We start from the raw sequence: 10339 nt of genomic DNA on the forward strand, positions 1-10339 counted from the left end.
ACCAGAATTTAAGTCTCTACTCTTCTGGTTCATCGTGACAAGGGCACGAGAATTCCGAATGCCGCCGAACTACACGAACTGGTGTGCAGAACCTGAGGTGAGCCCAGCGGTTATAGAAAGGATGAATGCGTTGCGCCCAGGAGACAAAGATGCGAGTTTGACATTCTCTAAGTTCAGCTGGTTGCATCCTTTTACATTTGCAGCAAAGGTCATTTAGATCCAGGGACTGAGATAAAACGCTGTCATCATCGCTCCCTGCTTGCACCGTTGACACTGTCTTTCTTTGACGTTTACTACCCTGCTTGGCTTGAGTGAGGTAATGGTCCTTGACTTTTTGCTACTTTTAGTCTTTTGTAGTTGATGTTGTTGTATGTTATTCAGTACGTTGTCTCAGTAATAGCTTTCCCTGACACCACACACAGACAAACTGTAGCGCAAATGTGGTTGTACAGCGTAGAGAAAATGACCAGTCTTCATATATGCGCGCGAAGCGAGCAAAGGGTGGCAACACACTTCCCTCGCTTCGGTTCAAAGAGTATTTTTCGTGTCAAAATAAAATATCGCCACCATCAAAGGTACACTCCCATTTCCTCACTAGGTGGTGCTCTCCGATTTCCAATCCCATATTTAATAATTACTCAAGTGAAATATGTTTTATTCAACATTTTAAGCGCCCCTCGTGGTATTCAGTTCGTTCTTCGCTTCCATACCCCTGGCAGCTTCCGGCTCAACGGAGTGAAGGAACAAGAATAAGCAGAAATTATAAAGATATACCTTGTTGCTTAATTTTATCATGATTCTGTTGGAATGTATTTGTCTTAAGTGTCGACGTTGTTGTTAGATCTTTTGTAACATTTATTCTACAATAAACATACTTCTGGTGTAGTGGGTGTATGAAGCATGGGAGGTAACTCTTTATGTATTCCATACGGAATAATAGCTTGTTCCTTCCCTGCTTTGAACCGGAAGCTGGCAGGGGAAATGGAGGCGAAGAACGGTCTGATGTACCACGAGTGTATAAAATGTTGAATAAAACATATTTCACGTGAGTAGTTATTAAATATGGCGTTGGAAATCTGAGATCACAACCTAGTCAGGAATTTGGAGTGTACCTTTGATGGTGGCGATATTTCATTTTGACACGAAAAATACATTTTGAGCCGAAGCGAGGGACGTGTGTTGCCAACCTTTGCTCGCTTCGCGCACATATATGAAGACTGGTCATTTTCTCTACGCTGCGCAACGCTACAGTTTGCCCGTGTACCACAGCGCTGAGAATCTTGCGTTTATAGTTGGTTCTGAATTTTCTTTCAGGGCATCAACAGCTTTCTTCAAGAACTCAGTGCATCTTTCAAAATTCCCTGATGGTACCTTGCAAGCTGAAGGACTTCTGTCATTAGAGCTATTTCTGTCTATGGTGGAGTGATCTGAAGACGTGAAAACTGTTGCTGGAGGAACGTTTGATGAGTCAAATCTCCTGTCAAATGGGTAAATTCCACTCATTCTAAAAGAGAATTGCAGGTTCACTGGTGTAAGGGCAGATGTGTAGGCCTTGTAGGCTGTCTCACATAGGGAGTATCTGTCTATCCCAGAAGTTGCATGCTGTCGCATAAACGTGTGTCCCATACCATTGAAGATTCGTTCAAACGGCCCAAAGCATCCGACATCCATCGGCTGAAGAACGTAAAAAGTGTGTGCAGGAAGCACAAAGATGATATTTTCTCACGGGCTCACTGGATTAGTGGAAGAGATATGTGGCCGTCATAGAGGATCAAGGTAGGGTTGTCTGGAGAAGCTGGCAATGTATGCTTGATGAAGTGTTTCTCAAGATACATTTGGAAAATCTCTGAATTAGACTATCCGGATTCGCTGACTGTCCCCGAAGTGCCTGCACTACAGCCTTTCAACAGCTCATCACGCATACGTTGTCCCTTGAAAATAAAGAAGGGAGGTAGTGCCATACCAAGAGCATTTCCACAGCCAATGACAGTGGTTGTTGAGGATTTCCCCATCGTAACAGCAGGAGGTACTTCTGCCCGGGAGGAGACAATTGAAGGTGGAGTGTGATTCTCAAATATGCCCTTTTCATCAATACTGTAGATGCACTGTGGCAGATCTTTCAGGTGATATTTGTCCAGGATCCTGTCAAGTTCATCAAAATATTTCTCAACTGTTTCCTTAGATGTTGCCTTGGCTCTTGGTTTCTGAAATCGAAGTTCTGGCCAGCGCTTAAGGAAACTGTAAAACCACTGTAAGGACAGAGTGTTTTCTGCCTTATTTCTCCTCCCAAGATGAACTGAACGATCGGTTGGAAGGGCTGTAACTTCCCTACGAGTGTACCCATAACTAAATGGGGACATCAATTCTATATGATCAACTAGACTTTGATCCTCCTCCTGTGACAGCAGGGGTTCGGGTCATGACCTGGTACAATCTATATTAGATTTCCCATTTACTTCGTCATGTAGGGTAGCGTATGGTACAGAATAGGTCCTAGCAGCCCGCTTTATTGGTATTCTCTCTCCCACTACAGCCTCATAAGCATAATCTAGTGCCTCATGATTACATTGCCTGTAGCTGTAGCTTGAGATGATAACCTTCTGTAAATAAAAAAAATAAACGTATCTATTTTTTGTTGAAAAACATGGTGCTCTAGTGTTCACAAGTATAACCAATGACAAACTTTGATACAGTTCGGAAATAACACGTGAATCAAGAAAACGTAATAGGCTGAGAAAAAAGACAAAGGCAAAGAGAACAAATATATGTGCGAATAAAGTGGCATACCGTAAACAACGAAATAAGGTTAAATAGCAACACTATTTTTGGAACCTTGACGAGTTTATATCTGCAATAAGCAGAGATAAAAAATCCTCATTTGGGAAAGTACTAAGAAGGCTAGTCAAAGAATCAGGATCTATCAACCCTATTCCCCCATTACGATCTAATGAATCTGACGAGAGTCCAAATATATTTTCAGACTTAAACTCAGCATTAAACTCATACTTTGCGTCTAAATGTAAATTACATGGAAAAGGCAAACCACTATCTGTATTTGAAATGCCTACATCTAGTAGCCTGAATCATATTGTCGTAGATGAATGTGAAATAATTGATACTATTAAATATTTACATGTAACAAAGCGAGTGGAACTGACTGATATGACTGATAAGTCATAAACTATTGAAATGTAGTGCAGAATCTTTTAGTAAACCATTGTATTTTTCATTCAACAAATTGTTATCTTTGGGAACCTATCCTAATAGTTTGAAAGAAGCTTTGTAAAAAAGAGATAAATCTATTTGTAATAACTACAGACCCATTTCTTTGATCAGTCGTTTAGTAAAAATCATTGAAGAGTTGTCCTGAAGCATATGTCTAAACATTTTCTGGACAATAGATTGTTATACAAATACCAGTCCGTATTCCTCATAGGCCATCAGTTAATAGACTAATGTAACAATATTTGCTCAGTTCTAGATCGACGTGAAGTCTATTGTATGCTGTTTTGTGATGTTTCAAAGGACTTTGACAGAGAGTGGCACAGAGGTTTACGGCACAAAATAATTAGCTACAGTATTAGAAGAATTACTGAAAAGGATACAATGCTACATATCAGTGGAAGACCTCAAAATGTGCTTTTAAATGGTTCGTTGTCAAATCACAAATCACTTGCAGCTGGGGCACCACAGAGATCAGACCTGGGCCCATTTCTGTTTATTGTATATTTTAATGCTATTGTTGATGAACTATATGGCGCTGTACGCTTGTTCACAGATGATACATCAGTAGGATTTCATCTACCAATCATAGGCTTATGCAAGACACGCTTAATAAGAACTTACAATATCATCATGCTGGGCAAAACATTGTCTTGTGGCATACGGTCTCAACAAAAAAGAACCCATGCGTCAGTCAGAAGCATAATAATACAATTCTGAATTTAGAACTAGGAAATCAGTTTGCACGGTAGGAAAAATCTCATTGACATCTTGGGGTAACATTTTCTTTTGATTGTAAATGCAATAGCCAAACTGATAACATTGTAAGAAGGACGTCCTTGGCGGTTTAAGCAATGAGAAAATTAAAGTTCATGTTGAACACAGACATCCTGAGGAAGATCTATATTGTATTCATAAGACCACATCTTAAATATGCCTGTGAAATTGTGGGATGGGTGTTCTGTATATTTAACCGATAAATTGAAAAGGTTCGGTTTGTGGTCACCAGGTTAGCACTGTTTTATCAAAATGTGATACTGAAGATACTCTAGTTTTTTAAACAGGTTGGCAATTGTTTAAACATAGAAGAAGATGTCGTAAACTCTCAGTATTCTATAATATACTGTATACAACAAAAAATGCTCCATTCTACGTTTGTGATTTGATGCCTCAAACTCTTGAATGTAGGACAAATTATAATTTTAGAAACATTCATGATCATTCCTTGTCCTATTCTCTCACAAGTCTCTACTATCAATTATTTTTCCCATCATCTTCAAAACTTTGGAATAATCTCCCCTTATATGTTAAAGAATAAGAGCCCCTTAAACACTTTTAAATCGCATATGAGTTCGCGTCAAAAGCAGGGGATATTTTTCACTTGATAACAGAAAACTCAATGTAATTCATTCCAAGCTAGAATATTCAAACAGTAGATAAAATGATGACCTATACAGGATTGAAAATTCAGAATGAAAATGTAACTTTACCTGTTTCATCATTTTCATCATTATTTGAGCCAGAATTTGTAGCATTCGAGCACTAAAATGGCAGATGTTAAAAAATATATATCAAACTCCAAAAGGTTAAAAAACCTTGGATATAATGTTTATGATCTAAATATTCAATGTATTACTTTCACTTGAATGTCTTATTTTCCTTTTGAATATATACAGTATGGTTTGTGGAAACAGCTGTCGCGATTTGAGGTTTGTACAAACAGCAAAAAACAAGGGTGCTGAAACACATCAGCACCAATATTTCTGTTGCATGTGGAAGAAGATTTCCCACTAACAGTTTAAGTTACTAATCTAAACTACCAATCATTACAATACATCTATTTACAGACCATAATGGTCAGAATTCAATTTAATCAATTCCTTAAAACAATAATTAAATGAGTAAAAAGATCCTTAACTGTTTTGACGTTGGAATATTTATTCCTTAAGGTGGACAATTCAACACAGTCAAGCAGTATATACCGAATGGTATTTTCACATACCGTTAAAGATGGAGATACGTTGAGTGCGTTAGATGGGTTGGAGGCGCTAAAACAGTATTCCAGTCACATCACAGTACTTATATGTTGTGTTTGGGGGGAATATGACCCGGAAGTGGTTTGTTGATTGTTGTTTAACGCCGCATTTAGCATAATTACAGCTACAATGTGACAGTCTAAATAACTGAGTCAGAACCAGACAATCCCGTGACCAACATCATATACACAACTAGGATACGATGTGTCAACCAAGTCACGAGTCACAACATCAACTCCCAGTTGTTGCCTTTTGCGACAATCGTGGGTTGCTGAAAGACCAGTTCTAACCCGGATCTTCACTGGTCAGACCGGAAGTGATGTAGGACACAGACGGATATAACCTGAACAGAAGTCGACACCGCGAATATTGTGATGATGGGCGTTGAAATCTGAAATTCGACCGAGATTCGTATCCAGTTTTCAGGCATACCTGACATGCAAAGCAAATCGCGGAACCTCATGACACTCGAGCACCCGCTTAATTTCAGTGTGAACAATACGTTTACAAAATACAAATAAGATAATGACGACATTTAGGATTCACAGGATGGTTCAAAACAATATAGTCCCGGCCATCGTCATTCAGCTAGACAACAGCAAGCGCAAACTCACACCTGTCTATATGAGTCGATGTATGCATGTTATTTAATTCCTCTTGCCGTTGTTCAGCTGCAAAATGAATTCATATAACGTATGATTCAAAACAGCTTTTACATTGGTGTTGTACCACGGTGTTTGTGACTTGAGGATAATAATTCGGAACGTTTGAGAAATGAACAAAAGACGGTAAGTGACTCTCTTTCCCAATTGGTCATACGCTAAACAATTAATCGGATCTAATGACATCAAAAACCCCTTTGGCCCTTGTAATGCAGCATTAGAAAGTGTCGAGACCAAGATAAACTTCTTGTAAAAGAGACAAGTAAATATTCACGAAAAGACACACACATTAATTGCATGCCTGAAGAAGACCACAAGGTAGATAGTGTATCATCTTCGCACAATGGCGTCTGGCGATGACGTGGCACCAAACCCCAACAGCATGGAAGATGATCACTATTACATTTCGATAGAGACTTGATCATTCGTAGGGATAGGGGAAAATAGCAATCTGGATTAATGCAGCCCTCTCTCACTCATATCTATGACGATTGACGTTCGATTATTTAGACAGCGTTCTAGAAGAATTTATTTGATAAATAACATGATTTATTACACGTGAAACCGGAACTGTTTTAATATTTGAACAGACACAGTGGTGTTCGCATTATGGTCCTTTGTTTTCTGATAATTCATACAAAACCCCCTAAACAATCAAAATATTCTTTTGACAAAACATATATATATGCTGAAAGATAATATCAAATATTAACATCATCTTTCGAAATAACCATTTGCAAAATAATAATTTAATATACATTGCCTCAACACTTCATTGATAACATATATATAAAAGCTTAGGGCTTTTTGATAACATGGTTACCATTTGCTAATGTTTCCGCAGACTGACATCCTTGAATACTGACAAAAACGCTATTTTCAGCGACTTTTACACACTGCTGACAGCATTGTAGCGTGCTCCATGTCCATTGCCCGGTAGCGATCGTATGGAAATAGGTTTCGGAATCGGTCGGGTAAAAACCTCTCCGAGGTAAAAGTTCAAAACGCATACACGAATGTCCACTTTCCAGATTTGCTAAGCTGTGATCTGTTTGGTCAATATCAAAGGTTACCTGACATAACCTCCCATAAGGTTTTGTTAGTCTCAGAGTGTAACTAATTAGTTTACTTAGACTGTAAACACTGACAGCCTCACGAGCAATACACCCACATCTGCCCAAATAAACGAAACATACATATACCCTGTGAAGGCTAATCAAACGACAGCAATAACAGTACGAAAAAATACGTTTATTTATTGTTGATTAATGAAAAAACACTTAATATATATATAATGGTTATACCCTGTTTCATTCTTACATTCACACAGATTAAGCATTCATACATTTACACACTACACATGCATACATTTACACACTATGCATTCATACATTTACACTTTACACTTTCATACATTTACACACTATGCATTCATACATTTACACTTTACACTTTCATACATTTACACACTATGCATTCATACATTTACACTTTACACTTTCATACATTTACACACTATGCATTCATACATTTACACTTTACACTTTCATACATTTACACACTATGCATTCATATATTTACACTTTACTCATGCATACATTTACACTTCACACATTATACATTTACACTTTACACATTCATATATTTACACTTTACTCATTCATACATTTACACTTTACTCATTCATACATTTACACAGTATACATTCATAATTTACATATCATACATTCATAGAACAGTTGTATGTTACTTAAAGATTAAGTTCAACACTGATACATAACTTTCATAAATTGATAAAAATTATTTCCGTTTGTATATAATTAGAAAAATAATGCAATACACTCTGCAACACATTCAGCTACTAACAACTACTCAATACTTACAATATGACCAAGCAGCTAAACACACAAACTGTACCCATCACACGTACAAACTACTGTAGTACAGGAAGAGGTAAACTTTCAGAAATGATCTCAAGAGTTCCTATAAATGTCCAAATAATCCAACATATGTAAGATTCAATATCCACAAATGCCTTGTGACCAGCTGAAAGTAGAAGCTTACAATACCAAAGGTCTTCTCAACAATAATTTCTCGTTAGAAACCAGGCGTGTTATATCTTTCATGCCTCAAATCTTTGCCTCGTACAAGCATTTTGTAAAGGTATGTACCTTTTAGTGACTAGTATATTATCCATGTCTGTCTGTACTGGTGCGAATATCTTGTACTTTTATGCATCACATTACTTGGATCTTCCATCACTCAAATGTCCCCTTTGAAACTCGTTGTACTTTGTAAATGTATGTTTTATTGTAAATGGATTGCTATGTGATCCATGCATTGAACATGCACTGCTATATCTTCCATGCTGTGAACGTCCGTCTTACAGCAGGTGTTTATATACTGTGTAAAATGATTATGCTCATAAATAGTTGTGCAAGTACTGAGTAAAATTCATGCACTACTGCATATGGACCGTCATACTTCCCCTGTGTTGATGCTCTTGTGCAGGTACCATTGTACTTCATGTCATCTATGCTTCCATACACTTGATGTACTTAAATGGTGCCCTGTACAATTATGCATCATCGCATAGACAGTTATATATTCCATGCCTTGATACACTTGTATAAGTGAACTTTAAATCGGACGTTTACGTATCTCTTTAAATAGATTGATGTACTTTGATGTACATGTGTAAGTGCCCTGTGAAGTTTTGTTTTAAAGGATTTTAAATAGCTAAATAGCTGCCTGTTGTACCTCCATACCTCCAATAATGTATGGACCGTGTAGTACATTGGGTGAATAAAGAATATCGTATCGACAAAGGGGCAGTAAGAGGCGCGCTTTGGTAGGCTATTGTGTGTGTCTGCTTTCCCCGATAGCTGCTGGAAGAAACAAGAACTTTCCTCGCATGGACAATTGTCCATCAGTTTGTCGAGCAGGCATTTGTGCCGTAGGCACATGAATCATCGTCATACAAGTTCTCTGTGGTTGAGATACAGTAGGGGATTTCTTCGGGAACTTCGAGTGGATGTCACTCCTGGGGTGTGTAGTCTATCTCTTTGTTCCCCAGGAACGTTTTTGCTTGCTGACAGTGCAGTGGTCTTGCAAGCAGAGCTGTTCGGTTCGAATTGGTAAGTAGTTCTGATATAGAGGCGAGGAAGTCGGTGCATCGGTTGTGTCTGTCACTTGTTTCCGGGCAGATGGCGAGAATGATTCGGAGTTTGATCGCTGCAGTTGGTTTGGCGGGTAGAGGTAGACAAAACAGCAAGGCAAATAGAGTTCGAGAAACTGTTGAGTTATCTGGTATCGTTCGTAGAACTGTGTCCCGATCGGTCCACGATTCGTTTCTCTCTGTCAGAAAGCAAGACATGGGCACATGTCTCCAGAAGGGTCTCAGACAACTGTGCGAATTCGCATATATCTGACTTGCGATATGTGTGCTGCCTCTTCGCCTTCCGAAGGGACAAACGGCCTGATCGAACCTCGGCGTAGGCCACGTGCGATAGCTTGGCTCCTGGCAATGTTGTGTTCTATACCTATATACCCGTATATCTCTAACTGCCATGCACTCTCGCCGGTAGTTTACTTTGGGGGTGCCCCAGTTTGGAGGGGCGTAGAAGCAACATGACCTAAAAGAGTGCTCCAAACCACCATCGACATACTGTTGTTGTTTTTCTGCGCCGGGCTCCATTTTGTTTTCCGTATATCTGTCTTGGTGTTGGGTGAACTACTGGAGGGAGCAGAACAAAGTAGACAAAAACGTCCCTATACACAGAAATGCACGAATGTACCTCTTCACTTTCCCCCTCTATTTTATCATTACTTTTCCTTTGCGCGGTAGTAGCCAAATCCTGTATACTACTGAGTATGATGTCAGTGTCCTGGGGATTAGTATTACCATTTTTCAACTGAACATTTTTAAGTATTTTTTTTATCTACAAAGTAGAAATGACATAAAGTTATCTCCCTGTCGTCCTGTGCACATCCGGCATCGTCTGCTTGATCTGTCATCATGGATCACACTGTCTTCCCATTATGCGTTTAATAAATAGATACAAAAATCGTGGATTAGCACGTGAATAAAATCAAAACATTTAACAATATCTCATTGGAATATTTTCCAACCACTGTATACATTGACACAATTTGGAAACACATGGTTTCTGCGTTCCCATATACGTTGTTGTGTCTGTCATTTAACGCCGCTACATTTTCCATTTATAATATGGCGTCAGACCTCATACATGATGTTGATCGCTGTATTGTCTAACTCAGTGCATGGGTGCCCATGAAGATTTGGATGAGAAGTGGTCTTTAGCAACCAATGCTTGTCACAAGAAGCGACTAACGGAATCGGGTGGTCAGGCAACTCGACTTCGCTCAAACATGTCATTGTATTCCAATTGCATAGAG

At 38.7% G+C, this 10339-nt stretch overlaps 1 pseudogene; it reads right to left on the reverse strand.

Moving 5' to 3' along the window:
• Positions 1-1245: 1245 nt before the first annotated feature.
• On the reverse strand, positions 1246-9617 carry LOC137271770 (uncharacterized; annotated as a pseudogene).
• Between the last annotated feature and the right edge of the window lie 722 nt (positions 9618-10339).

Source organism: Haliotis asinina, chromosome 2 (assembly GCF_037392515.1).
Source record: "Haliotis asinina isolate JCU_RB_2024 chromosome 2, JCU_Hal_asi_v2, whole genome shotgun sequence".
NCBI lineage: Eukaryota > Metazoa > Mollusca > Gastropoda > Lepetellida > Haliotidae > Haliotis > Haliotis asinina.